Below are 15,020 nucleotides of genomic sequence, written 5' to 3'. Positions count from 1 at the left end.
AGAAAAATTTCAAAAGATCGATTTGAGTAAATCAGTCATATATAGGGGATGTCTGTTGCTTCTCAGTAGGACAAAAGAAATGACCAAACTGTATTTTATTGCTTATTTTTTGGACATTTAGTTGGTCTCTAATTATAAAGTCAAAATATTGAGTTGGCCTGTTTCAGTTCTTTTGGGAACTTCCTTCCCTGTCTGTCAAAAAACTGGATTTTCCTTTGCTTCTGAAGGTCCGTGAATGTATCAGCTTGTTGCCTCAAGTTTAGCCATAAGTGCCTGTCTATTGTTTTTCATCGATAATGACCTTCAAGTTGCTGGTGTTATTTCAGTGTTTCAATAACATTAGATTTACCTCATGTCAGAGAGCACAAGTAGTGTTGGTCTATTGTATTACAAGCCGTCCATGGGACTGGTAAGAAAGTAAATTATTATTTAGAACCACAAAAGGATAAAAGCCGAACATTTTAATTCTGATTATGATTATGATTATGAGGACACGCAGTCCCCTTTTATTGTCATTTAGTAATGCATGCATTAAGAAATGATACAATGTTCTTCCAGAATGATATCACGAAAACACATGACAAACCGACTTAAAAACTAACAAAAACCATGTAATTATAACATATAGTTACAACAGTGCAAAGCAATACCATAGTTTGATAAGAACAGACCATAGCACAGTAAAAGTCTCAAAGTCTCTTGAAAGTCCCATCATCTCACGCGGACGGTAAACCTCCAGTGCCGCCAACTTGCCGATGCAGCATCCTGGAAGCATCCGACCACAGTCCGACTCCGAGGCCGTCCGAAAACTCCGAGCCTCCGACCACCTCTTCGACACCGAGCACCGAGCACCATCTCTGCTCAGCGCTTTGACCCCGGCCCCAGCAACAGGCAATAGGCAAAGCCGAGGATTTGGGGCCTTTGTCTCCGGAGATTCTTGATCGTACAGTAGCAGCGGCAGCGAAGCAGGCATTTCAGAAGTTACTCCAGATGTCCCTCTGCGCTTCTCATGGCTGTCTCCATCAAATCCGGATTGTGCACAGCCCCCTAGTTACACATAATCGATATTCATTCGGAACGGCCGCGTGCAATGTGTCGCGCCGTCATCTTCTCCTCCCTCCCTTATTCTGATTTCTGTTCCTGTTCTGACATGTGAATCTATGGCCTCCTCTTGTGCCAAGATGAGGTCACCCTCAGAGTGGAGGAGCAACACCTTATATTCCGTCTGGGTAACCTCCAACCTGATGGCATGAATATCGATTTCTCCTTCTGGAGATTTTTCCCTCCCCCTTCACCCTATCTTCTTACCTCTTCTCAGCTCCCCCTAGTGTGCCTCCTCTTTCCCTTTCTCCTACGGTCCACTCCCCTTTCCTATCAGATTACTTCAGCCTCTTACCTTTCCCATCCACATGGCTTCACCTATCATCTTCTAGCTAGCCCCCTTGCCCTCCGCTCAACCTTTTTATTCTGGTTCCTTCCCCCTTTCTTCCCAGTCCTGAAAAAGGGTCTCGGCCCAAAACGTCAACTGCTTATTCAAATCCATAGATGCTGCCTGACCTGCTGAGTTCCTCCAGCATTTTGTTGCGTTCATTTGGATTTCCAGCATCTGCAAACTTTCTCATGTTAGAGAAGTTATAAGGTGAATTTAGTTTGAATAAAATGTGCAGGTAGTTGAGTAAAATAATCTGGACATTATAGTACAATTTGAAATGGGCCATGCTAGCTCAATTGTGATATTCAGAGGAAAGGGGCTGATTCAATCAAATTAAGAGAAATTGCATTGGAGCCTGCACAGGTAGGAGATTAACATAAACTGCTTGGTCCCCAGGACAGAATCTAGCTAACAAGATACTGAATGACATTTTCTTATTTCATATTCTTATATTGAACATGTGTCAAGAATCATACCATGTTTGTTCCTATTATTAATCAACTTCTTCCCTGCACATCAGGGCTGTAAAATTGATTGCCATATAATCCTAATGGGACGTTAAATCAACGTGAAACATCCAACAAAAAGCCAAGCTTTGCAGAAACCTCTATTAAAATGGTTTGCTGTCCTTCAGTCAACTTAAAATTGTACGGTCTTTTTCCTTTGTACAAATTATAAGGATGAATACTATCTAGTAGCTGCTTAAAATGATACATTTAGTAGACTTGTTGAGATTAATTTCTGAGATGTTCTTTATAATTAAAAAAAATCATGTTTTGAAAACTAACGAGAATGTTTGAATTTAAAAACACAAACATGGGGAAATCTGCAGATGCTGGAATTTCAAGCAACACAGATCAAAGTTGCTGGTGAACGCAGCAGGCCAGGCAGCATCTATAGGAAGAGGTACAGTTGATGTTTCAGGCCGAGACCCTTTGTCAGGACTAACTGAAAGAAGAGATAGTACTTTTCTAAAACGCAAACACGAGAAAATTTTTTAAAAATGCAAACACGAGGAAAGCAGGATCTCCCAGTGGCCACACATTTTAATTCCACGTCCCATTCCCATTCTGATATGTCTATCCACAGCCTCCTCTACTGTCAAGATGAAGCCACACTCAGGTTGGAGGAACAACACCTTATATTCTGTCTGGGTAGCCTCCAGCCTGATGGCATGAACATTCACTTCTCTAACTTCCGTTAATGCCCCACCTCCCTAGTACCCCATCCGTTATTTATTTATTTATTTATCTATCTATCTATCTATCCATCCCCTTTTTTTCTCTCTCTCCTTTTTTCCCCTCTGTCCCTCTCACTATACTCCTTGCCCATCCTCTGGGTTGCCCCCCTCCCCCTTTCTTTCTCCCTGGAGCTCCTGTCCCATGGTCCTCCCTTTTGCCAGTCAACTTTCCAGCTCTTGGCTCCATCCCTCCCCCTCTTGTCTTCTCCTATCATTTTGGATCTCCCCCTCCCCCTCCCACTTTCAAATCTCTTACTAACTCTTCCTTTAGTTAGTCCTGAAGAAGGGTCTCGGCCCAGAACATCGTCTGTACATCTTCCTATAGATGCTGCCTGGCCTGCTGTGTCCACCAGCAATTTTTTTACAGAATATTTGAATGTGAATGTATAATTATATATTTGACTCAAAGCACATTCAACCTATAAAACTGAAATTTGGCTGACTGAAAGCATCTGTGTGACTCAAGCAATCATTTAAAAATATTTGTATTCACTGACATAAAAATTCTGAGACAACTACTTTCCAAACAATTTGAGATACCAACATTCAAAATTGGTCTGAAGATCACGGATCCTGATGGGAAAATTTTGTTCTACAATTTGCCAAATATAAACTACTACTCTTCCTACTACCACATGGGTTAATTGCAATGTGTCTCATGAAGAAATGGTAAATATTTCATGCACACACTTGATTTAATTCTAGCAATATTCTTTCACATGGCTGAGGCAAGCAGTGTCAGAAAAGGTTCATTTTAAGATCGTGTGTTGAGATTTTCACTTGGATGGGTTATGTTGATTACTTACATCCCTTAAGTTCAGACAGATTTGCAAAGCAGCTTCTCACACACTCAGTCTACAAGCTTGTGATGTCCCACATATTGAAGAAATAGGAACCCTTTATATGTCTCATACAGATATGGTTCTATATTGCCCAGTAGTTTATGTTCCAAGCAGAAACCCAGAATGTCAATAATTTTTTATTCTATTCATCAAGGTCTCTTGTTTTTTAGGCTGTTCATCTTAATCTTCCAATAAGAGATGGTCCATGGACATAGCTCATAGAATCTGCATTTGATTTCTTCAATTTAGAGAAATCAGTGAGAAAAATTTAATTGTCAGCGCTGATTGGGTTTCTCACTGGTCCAGTTCTGATGAAGGGTCATTGACCTGAAAAGTTATATCTGTTTCTTTCTCTACAGAAGGTGCCTGGCCTGTCGAATCCCTCCAGCCTTTGTTATGAATCCAGTAAAAAAAAGCATTTGCCTGAGTGATGCCACTCACATACACACTTCCAAAATAATGGGTTGAATCTTGCTGGCTTTTTCAAATGACAGCAACTCCACATTGTGCTGAAGAATTGAATCTTGACTCCTGGACCAGGTTAGACCAGGGAGCAAGATCTGACACCCTATTAATTTTATGGGGGATTGTAGGACCATGGATTAGATTACAAAGAAGACTCCATGTACTTTTACGTTTTCAGTCTTGTTGGATTTTATGCATCCCTGCAGTCAGACATATTAAAGCCGGTAGGAACTCCTCATGGCTTTTACGGACAGCAAAGCCGGGGTAAGGCTCTGCCAGCTGTCACCGGCTGTAAGAAACATTCCGGGTTGGGCAGGCCCCCAACACTGCTGCCTGTTTCTCCCAGTCAACCTTAGATGGGTTTTATCTGTCCCTTGCCACCAAATACTTCTTCCTCCCCTTCCCCCAGCTTCTTATTCTGACTTTTCCCCTTCCCTTCTAGTCCTGATGAAGTGCCTCAGCCCCACACCTTGACTGTTCACTCTTGCTGCCTGACCTGTTGAATTCCTCCAGCATTTTGTGCCTGTTGCTTTGGATTTCCGGTGTCTGCAGATCTTCTTGTGATTGCAACACTACCATGCCATGTTGAGAGTGCAGAGGATTCTCTGAATTGTGCAGTAGGAATGAGAAGATTCTACGAATTGTGCAGTACGAATGGGGTGAGTTGGGAGATTACAAAATTTGGTCCAAGAAGGATTCCAAGTACTAGGCTCTGGTTGTACTGAGATTAGATGATGTTTTTGAGCAGCAGCCACGCCTACAACCCTCTCCAAAGGCCAGCTCCCATGCACCAATGAAGGGCCCACCATCAGAATCAGAATGAGATTTATTATCACTAACTTAGATGACATGAAATATGTTGTTTTGTGGCAAAGATGTAATATAAATTACAAAAATAAATAAATGGTGTAAAATAACAAGTTCGTGCTTGTGGGCCATTGAAAAATCTGATGGCAAAGGGGAAGAAGCTGATCCTGAATCATTGAGTGTGGGTCTTCAGACTCCTGTACCGCCTCCCCAATGCTAGTAATGAGAAGAGGGCATGTCCTGGATGGTGACAGTCCTTCTGGACAAGATGCTATCTCCAGTGATGCCCTGAATAAGTTTGAGGAAAACACCTCATCTTCCATCTGATCATGTCATGGCCCTTTAAGTGACCATACCTTTTCCCCACTCTCTGCAGATTTTTCTTGCATTATTAACCATCTTCTTTTCAATCAAACTAATCAATCCTTTGAAGGAAAGTTTTAATCTGCAAGCATATATTAAAAGACTTTGTTTCCCCTGATCAACATGCCGAAAATAGCTTAATAATTCTATTGCACATGGTGACATTACATATCAGGCCATCTGGTACACATACTGTGATTACTGGTAATTTCTTGTAAAACAAAACAAGCTAATTGGAGCAACTGACTACCTGATATATTTGATTATGACAGGCTTCACTACCACCAATGCAATCATGTATTGTATTTCAGTCCAATTTTATTTAACTCGGTGGTTAAATTTTGCTGATTTCTAGATGCACTTAAGATGTCAGTGAGCTACATGCCCACTGCGATTCATTTGAGCTGTCCACACAAGTAATTGCATGCCTTCAAACAGACATGTGACATTTGCAATTGCAACCCTGCACATTATCACTGTTACTGTTTTTTTAAAACAACCAAAAGGACTGTGGAATAGTCTAACTTATTCTAATCTGCATATTGTAATACCAAGTGTACAGAAAAAATGGCATATTAGTGAAAAGTCTCTCCAGTCTTATTAAACTTGTCCAACAACTTCCAGTTTATATAATACACACCTGCTGTGAAATGGCACACTAAAGCCAATTCACCTAGCTTCCTTGCACTTCACATTTAATCAGCAATACAGAGTTAACACTGTGAGGAAAAATACAGCATTTCACAAATTCTGTCCAAATACTTCTACGCTCTGTAATGAGAACAGTGAAGCATATCGGAAGTTTTGCTTGCAATCAATTTACCAAGGTCATTTATGTTTTGTTAAAAAGTCCAAATCCACTCATGCATTACAACCTCCTTTTCACCAGGAGTCAACGTTGACTGGGTTATGCCCAATAAACTTCACAAAGATAATTGCAGAGTGCACCATCAAACAGAACATTTTAAAGTCAGACACAGGCTTGGAATATGATGCTTAATGAGATTTCAGCATAACCTAGTCTGTTGTGTCTGCTGGACTGAGTCACAAACTGGAGATAACTATGCTAATCCCTAACCTCTGCTTGGTCTCCATGTGAAAGTCCATTCTCTGCCTTTCCAATTCTTCCCAGAGTTGCAGAGTTATGCAGTACATAAATCAGGTTCTTTGACCTACCTCAGCCGTGCCAACCAAGGTACATTCCTGATCCAGACCCAGTGCTTGCCTTTGGTACATCCAAAACTTTCCTATCCATGAACCTGTTGAAATACCTTTCAAATGTTGAAACAGTATCCACCTTTGCCACTTTCTCTGGCACTTTGCTCCATATACTTACCGTTCTCTGTGTGAAAAAGGTCTTTCTTCTCTCACCTTAAACCTATGGTTGTTTAGTTTTAGACCCCTTCCCCTAAGAAAAAGAATATGGACATCCACCTTTATCTATGTCTCTCATAATTTTACAAATACCCAAGAGGTCATCGCTCAGCCTCCATTGGCCTGAGGAAAACATCACCAGCCTATGCATAATATATAAAATGCTGGAAGAGCTCAGCAGGCCAGGCAGCATCTATGGAAAAGAGTACAGTCAACATTTTGGGCTGAAACTCTTCAGCAGGACTGGAGAAAAACTGCAGAAGAGTGGATTTAAAAGAGAGTGAAGCACAAGGTGATAGGTGAAAGCTGAAGGGGGTGGGGGATGAAGTAAAGAGCTGGGAAGTTTATTGGTGAAAGAGACAGAAGACCATGGAAGAAAGAAAAGTGGGGGAGGAGGAGCACCACAGGGAGGTGATGGGCAGACAAGAAGATAATGTGAGAGAGGGAAAAGGGGATGGGAAATGCTGAAGGAGAGGGGAGTGGTGGGCATTGCTGCAAATTTGAGAAATTGATGTTCATGCTTTCAGGCTGGAGGCTACCCAAACAGAATATAATGTGTTGTTCCTCCAACCTAAGTGTGGCCACATCATGACAGTGGAGGAAGCCATGGATGGACATATCGGAATGGGAATAGGAAGTGGAATTAAAATGGGTGGCCACTGGGAGATCCTGCTTTTTCTGGCAGGTGCTCAGTGAAGCGGTCTCCCAGTCTACGTTGGGTGTCTCCGATATACAGGTGGCCACACCGGGAGCACCGGACACATTAGATGACCGCAGCAGACTCACAGGTGAAGTGTTGCCTCACCTGGAAGGTCTGTTTTGAGCCCTTGAATGGTAGTGAGGGAGGAGGTGTAGGGTCAGGTGTAGCACCTGTTGCACTCGCAAGGATAAGTGCCAGAAGGGAGATCAGTGGAGAGGGACGAACGGACAAGGAAGTCACATGGGAAGCGATCCCTGTGGAAAGCAGAAAGTGGGGGGGGGAGGGGGTAAGATGTGTTTGATGGTGGGATCCAGTTGGAGATGGCAGAGCTTTCAGAGAAACTTATCCTTGCAAGCTCCCAGCTCTTTACTTCCCCCTTCAGGTTTCACCTATCAGCTTGTGCTTCTCTCTCCCCTCCCCACACCTTTCAAATCTACTCCTCAGCTCTTTTTCTTTCAGTCCTGAAATGTCGTTTCATCCCAAAACGTCAACTGTACTCTTTTCCATGGATGCTGCCTGGTCTGCTGAGTTCCTCCAGCATTGTGTGTGCGTTGCTCGGATTTCCAGCATCTGCACCAGTTTCACCATCTTGTCTCTTGTTTGTGAGCAGCCTATCCAGTTTCTCCTTATAACTAAATCCCTCCAGTAATGTAACATCCTAGCGACCTTTTCTGTACCCTCTCTCCAACAAATAGTATGGTAACCAGAACGCCACACAATATCCTAGATGCATTCTCAGCAATGTCTTGTACCATCCCAATTCTTGTACTCAATGTCCCATTTGCTGAAGGGAGGTCTGATGCCATGCACCGGTTTCACTACCTTGTCTACCTGGGTCACCACTTCCTGGGAACTATATAGTTGTGCCTATAGGTCTTTTCCATTCTGCAACACTCCCTGGGAATCTGCCATTTCCTACGCAAGTCCTGACATGGTTGAACTTCCCAAAATGAATCACAGTACACTGAGTTAAATTCCATCTGTCCTTCCTTTGCCCACCATCCTTGGTAATCTAGTTTTAGACAAGCTTCTTCACTGTCCATGGCACCACCAATTTTGGTGTCACTCACAGATTTACTAATCATTCCACCTATATTTCAACCAAATTCTTAATATGCATTGAAATGAGAGAGAATTCAGTAACACTGACACAACCCTACTTAAAAGTTGTTAAATAATTATATTTAGTGTTTCACAATTTTCAAAATCTAATATCATATCATCATTTTTTTAAATCTTCATCACTCTTGTGATGTTTCAAGTGCTAATGATGTCCCTTTAATCTCCTACAGAAATGCATCCCCATTTCTTTACTGGGGAATAACAACATTGCATTATCCTTACCAATTTTGTATCACACACACTATAAAAGGTGAAATAAAATTACTAATTTGATCAAGGCTTGACTTGTAATTTTCTCACCACCTGTTCCAGATGCCAGGGGCCCAATGCCCTCTGCACTGCGTGGTATCAGCCTGATAGAACAGGCTTTGAACAGCAGTCAGGCCTCGTGTGCCTGGCAGGGTTATTTTTAAAAATTCAAATAGTTTGAAGTATCTTATTCAAAGTTATCTAAATCAATTTTTAAAAACTCAATTAAAATTAGAAAGATCAACCATTTAAAACTTAGGAACCAGGTGCAAAGTGCACATAGGAACTCCACCACTGGAATCAATGGGTAGTCCAAACTGCACAACATCTGATCTCTGGTTCAAGCACACATAAAACAACCTATGCCTTGAATGATTCCCTTTGATGACTCCCTTAGAACTACTGACTCTAAATGAGAACAGGCCTGCCTCATACTAAAGCACTCACATTACTTTAGAAATAACTTGATGCCTTTAATTACCTGAAATCGAAGACACTGGTGTGCGCTCCAGGACTACATCAGATTTGTCAGAGGGCTATTGGCTACAGATTTTCACTTAACCAATTTTATCTATTTCAATTTAAAGCCTTTTGCCAATTATGGCCTTTGTTAAATGCACTGCTCTATAAATTAAGTTTATTTAGTCTATTTAGTTTATTTATTCAGTGCATTAGGCACTCTGGTCTAAAATAATATTTTCTCTTATATTATTGAGATCACAGAAGATCTGCTAATTTCACAAAACAAGTACATTTGGCACAGATTTCCTGATAATTGTTTTTATTGACAATATTAATAACTGACAAGAGAATTGTTTGTTTGTGAAACTCCATTTAGATGCGGGCTATGTTCGTTTGGAATCACAAGGAAAAGGTGATTAGGTTTTTTGCAATTCTGCAATTTGACATCATCTTTTTGGTAGAATTCAATACATCCTCTAACTTCAGAGATATGCAGACATAGGCAGACAACCCCTGCATTACAGAAGGGGTTGTGTCCCTAAAGAACCATCCATATCACAATTTTCTATAATGTGAACTACTCTTCCCATTGAATCCCACATTAGAAGCAAAGATGTATTCCCAAAGGATGTTTTTTTTCTCTCATTAATCTATTTTACTGCCATTTAACAGCTGGGGCAAGGGATTAGAAAGGAAGCATAACAAGGAGAGGGATGGGTTTTGAGGATCATAATTCATGGAGTAAGGTAATGTAGGAGGAGTTTGGTGTAGAGTAAATGGGTTAAAATTTGGTGACTTAGTTGAAGAGCAGTAAAGGCTAAATGATTGTCACATGTCATCAGAATGAGGAGGACATGGCAAAGGAGGGACACAATTCTGCCTGCCAATTGATGGAGTGATGACACATCCAAATTTTAATGTCCCAGAATATTGCATGACTAAAAATTAATCTAATGCCCTAATTTATCAGGATACCATGTGTATGGTGCATAGATACATCTGCACTCATGGAACAAAATCTTAATGCAATTGGTCATTAATATGTACAATTACGGCTTTAAACTTGGGACTATTATTTACAGTATTTAATAGGTTTTAAATGTATTGGAATTGCCCTCAGGAATATGCAGTTTCTGCATTTATTCATATTTTTTCCTACAGTTTTAGTATTTAATTAGCCCTGAAACTCTTAATTAATTAGCATTGAAACTTCTAACAAAGGTAAGCTAATATTTCAATAAGAACCCCCATTCTCAAACATATTTTCTTCAGATCTTAACAACTTCGTAATTTCAGTTTTGCACCCAAATGCTGGTCACAATAAATATCCTGTTTTTCAAGAAAATGATGGAAGTATAAGCTTCATTGTTTATTGAGGTTGCATAGCACAGAAACTTCAGATGTGGAAAGAAATAGAGGAAATGCCAGTCACCTTAATTGGTGATGTTTTATTATATACCTGATAAAATAAAGGCAGAGACGGCTGTCAAGAACAAATCAACAAAAAATGTTATTTTAAAACTGCTGCACCAGACCTGTTTAGATGGAGAAAGCAATCCCTGGGTGAAACAAAATCTCAAGGAGCACAATATTTTCAGCACTGAAGATATTAATTTTTAACAGAATGTTTGCTGTTTAGCAAACACAAGAAAGATCAAGGTTTTGATAATAATATTCCTTTATCTTCCTACTAATGTAGTCAGGATTTTAGGTATAAATGAATAACAATATATTTTCAAGTCAGGAAGGTGGAATATTTGGAAGTCAGACTGCTCCCATTTAACTGATTTTGTCCTTCAAGATGGTGGTATTTTGCGACGTGATTTTGAAGAAGTCTTGATGACCTGTGTTAGCTCATAGATGGTAAGCACCAAATCCACACCTCTTCAGTGGAGAAGAGAGTGAATAACCTTAATTTTAACAAACCTCTTGATGCCTCTCATATTCGGCGAAATGCAACCCTGATGCCAAGACCAATCATTCACATCTCTTCCCCACACGTTTGCACCAAAGTTGTAAAGTAATTCGCTGCAACGTCCCCTGGATTAAATCTGAGACTGAGCTTGATTGACGACTGCCTGCTTCTTCTGTCACTTTACTGACATATGAGATAATTTATCTGGTAGTTTGGCTGGACTGAATTTATCACACATTAGGCATCAAGGAACAAGGAACATATTCAGGCAATGTTCCACCATGTCACGTACACTGGATGCCAATATTGTATTTAAAGTGAATCAAGTTGTGTAAGAAGGGCCCGAAGGATCATTGGGAACCCGAGTCACCCCAACTACCATTGGGACCTGAGGAGTGCCGGATTAGTGGAAATGCCAAATTACAGAAGGATCACATTACGAGGGGTGATTGATAAGTTTATGGCCTAAGTTAGAAGGAGTTAATTTTAGAAAACCTAACACATCTATTTTTCAACATAGTCCCCTCTTACATTTGCACACTTAGTCCAGCGGTCGTGGAGCATATGGATCCCTTCTTTATAGAAGTCGGCATCTTGGACCTCCAGAAAGTGGTCCACAGCCGGGGTGATTGATAAGTTCATGGCCAGAGGTAGACAGAGATGAGTTATACAGCTCTCGTTACATGCACGTGCAGTTCAACTCTTTGAGTGATTATGCAGAAAGTTTGAAGTTAATAACTCATCTCTTTCTACCTTAGGCCACAACTGGAGGTCCAAGACGCTGACTTCTACAAAGAAGGGATCTGTATGCTCCGTGACCGCTGGACTAAGTGTGTAAATGTAGGAGGGGACTATGTTGAAAAATAAATGTGCTGGGTTTTCTAAAATTGACTCCTTCTACCTTAGGCTACAAACTTATCAATCACCCCTCATACTACAGTAAGGCCACAGATCTTACCGTATCCACTATGCCCAGTTGTTTCTTCATATTAAATGAACTGAATCCTTTCCCTCCACCCACCTCCTAATTCTGGCTTCTTCCCCACTTCCTTTCCAGTCCTGATGAAGGGTCTTAGCCCATAATGTTGACTGTTTATTCCTCTCCCAGACATCCCACCCTGCAAAAACTCATTTCAGGAAGGTAGCTCCATTAATTTGTGGGAGACTCCCGGAACTCCCGGGAGAGGTGGGATGTCTACAACAGAGTAGCTCCTTAGCAGCTAGCCAAGTAGTTTAAATAACATTAGCTATGCTAATGAACGAATGAGACATGTTAAATTTACCTCAACATGTCTTTTACAGTCTTAACCCCCCATGGGCAATAGAAAAGTCACTGTTGCAAACAGTGCAGCGAGCAACACTGTCATTATTTTTGACCCCTATTAGGCAGGGGTACACTTTAGTGTAGTCTGGGGTGACGTATGTTTTATATTTTCTTTTTTTTTAGAACACTCTGCCATGGCGCGCTCTCTCTCTCTCTCTCAAAAAAAATCGATTTCCGGGATATCGTATATAATTTGTGGGCATCAAGGAGCCACTATCAATATGCGGGAGACTCCCGGAACTTCCGGGAGAGGTGGGATGTCTGCGCTCTATATACACTGCAAGATTTGCTGAGTTCCTCCAGCATTGCGTGTGTTGCTCTGGATTTCAAGCATCAGCAGACTCTCTTGTGCTCATGGATTGGCTATGGGCTTTCTTCATGGGGAACTTCATCTGAGATGGATAAGAAGTTTGTAAACACTTCAACCTAGTTTTTCTATTTAAATGCTCAGTTTCACTGTCAGCAAGGCTTTGGATGTTTATCGGGCCTCATCCTCCCAGCAGCCATTTAATTGTTCACCATCATTCGCAGCTTAATGGGACAGGATGTCAAATGAATGAAAGAAAGACTTGTGAAAATTGTGAAATCCTGAATTTTGGGAAGTACCGCAACCCAGTGCAATCAAGATCACCATTCACATACAGAGCAGATAATATAATACCATTCTGTGACAAACATGTTGGTTACCTACTTATGACTATATAGTCTACAGTCAGGATGGTAATACTATTAAGAGTCTCAGCCCAAAACGTCAACTGTACTCTTTTCCATAGGTGCTGCCTGGCCTGCTGAGTTCCTCCAGCACTTTGTGTGTGCTAATAGTAAGAGTTGGAATTAACTTCAAATTATGGACAGACTGTACTCTGCAGTTTTACAGAGATGATCTTGCAACAGGACTATAGCTCTCTGAAAGTAGCAACTAAAGTGGTGATGTAGATACTTGCCTTCATCTGTTGGTGTGTAACACTTAGGAAGCCAAACTTCAGCTGTATAACACTTGAGCTCAGCCACATCTGGAATATTGTCTGCTGTGCTGGTTATTGCATTACAGGAAGGATGTGGAGGTTTTGTAGCAGTTACAGAAGATGCTCAGCAGGATGTGGTCTGCATTGGAAAGTGTTAGTTATAAGGAGAAGTTGGACAATCTTGGATTGTTTTCTCTGGAATAGTGGAGGGTGAGGGGTGACCTGATAGGAGTATTTAAGTTATGAGAAGGCGACTAGGGTAGCTAATTGGAGAATGAGGAGCAAACAGATAGAAGCATGTAAAATAATGAGAGGCATAGACAAGGGAAAATCCCCAGATGCTGGAAATCCAAAGCAACACACACAAAATGCTGGAGGAAGTCAGCAGGTCTGGCAGCATCTACGAAAATGAATAAACAGTCAATGTTTTGGGCCAAGACCTTTCTTCAGGACTGGAAAGGAGGGGGAAAAACACCAGAATAAAGAGAGGGGAGAGGAAGGAGGATAGCTAGAAGGTGCTAGGCGAAGCCAAGTGGATGGGAAAGGTAAAGGTCTGGAAAGGAAGGTGTCTGATAGGAGAAGAGAATGGATCATAGGAAAAAGGAAAGGAGGAAGGGACTCAGAGGTTGGTATTAGGCAGGTGAGAAGAGGTAAGAGGCCAGAGCGTGGAATAGACCGGTGGGGGGGGGATATTTTTTACCAGAAGGAGAAATCGATATTCATGCCATCAGATTGGAGGTCGGAGGCTACCCATACAGAATATAAGGTGTTGCTCCTCCACCCTCAGGAGCAACATGCACCAACATGTCTGAATGGGAATGGGAATCAGAATTAAAAATGTTTGGCAATCACGAAGTTCTGCTTTAGGCAGATGGAGCAGAGGTGCTTGGCGAAGCAGTACCCCAATTTATGACGGGTCTCATCAATGTAGAAGAGGCTGCATTGGGAGCATCCAGTGACGACCCCAGCAGACTCTCAGGTGAAGTGCTACCTCACCCGGAAGGACCGTTTGGGGCCCTGAATGAAGGAGAGGCAAGAGGTGAATGGGAAAGTGCAGCACTTTGGCTGCTTACAGGGATAAATGCCAGGAGGGACTTACCCCTGCAAAGATAAGGGAAATAGAATCTTTTTACCAGGTGGAAATGTTAGATATTAGAAGGTATGTTTTTAAGTAGAGAGGTGGAAAGTTAAAAGAGATTTAGGAGGCAACTCTTTTTATTTACACAGAGCCGCAAGTGCCAGAAGCAGATACAACAGCAAAGTTTTAAGAGGCATTTAGCCAGGCACATGAAGAGGCACGGATTAAGGCTGATTTATACTTCTGCGTGAACTCGACGCCATAACCTATGCAAGTGGTCTAAGTGCGTTGTCAGCATTTATACTTGTGCGTTAGTGTGGCTGCGTCGCTCTGCAATTCAGGCACGTCACGCATGTGCACACACCTGCCCGCGCAAAGCTTCATGGTCATGGTAGTCTTTCTCGGGGTAAACAAGTTTAAAGTAAGCGTCTTTTTTCGTAAAAGCGAAATGTGTCTTCCATAATTTCGGAGGTCTGTAAAGCTTTATGGAAAGCATTGCAGCCAGAGTTCCTTCCCTGTCCTTCAGTCGCCCAACGGGAAGCTATTGCAGCGTAGGAGGAAATGCAATGCTACCAAGCGGACCAATCACACTTGTTCGGTCTGCGTTGCCGCGACGCGTAGTTACATTTTGGGAGAGGTGCACGTCATGCTACAGCGTAGGGATCCGCGTAGGGTTCGCGGC

Source organism: Mobula hypostoma, chromosome 23 (assembly GCF_963921235.1).
Source record: "Mobula hypostoma chromosome 23, sMobHyp1.1, whole genome shotgun sequence".
NCBI classification, from domain to species: domain Eukaryota; kingdom Metazoa; phylum Chordata; class Chondrichthyes; order Myliobatiformes; family Myliobatidae; genus Mobula; species Mobula hypostoma.
This window is presented reverse-complemented; position numbering follows the sequence as displayed.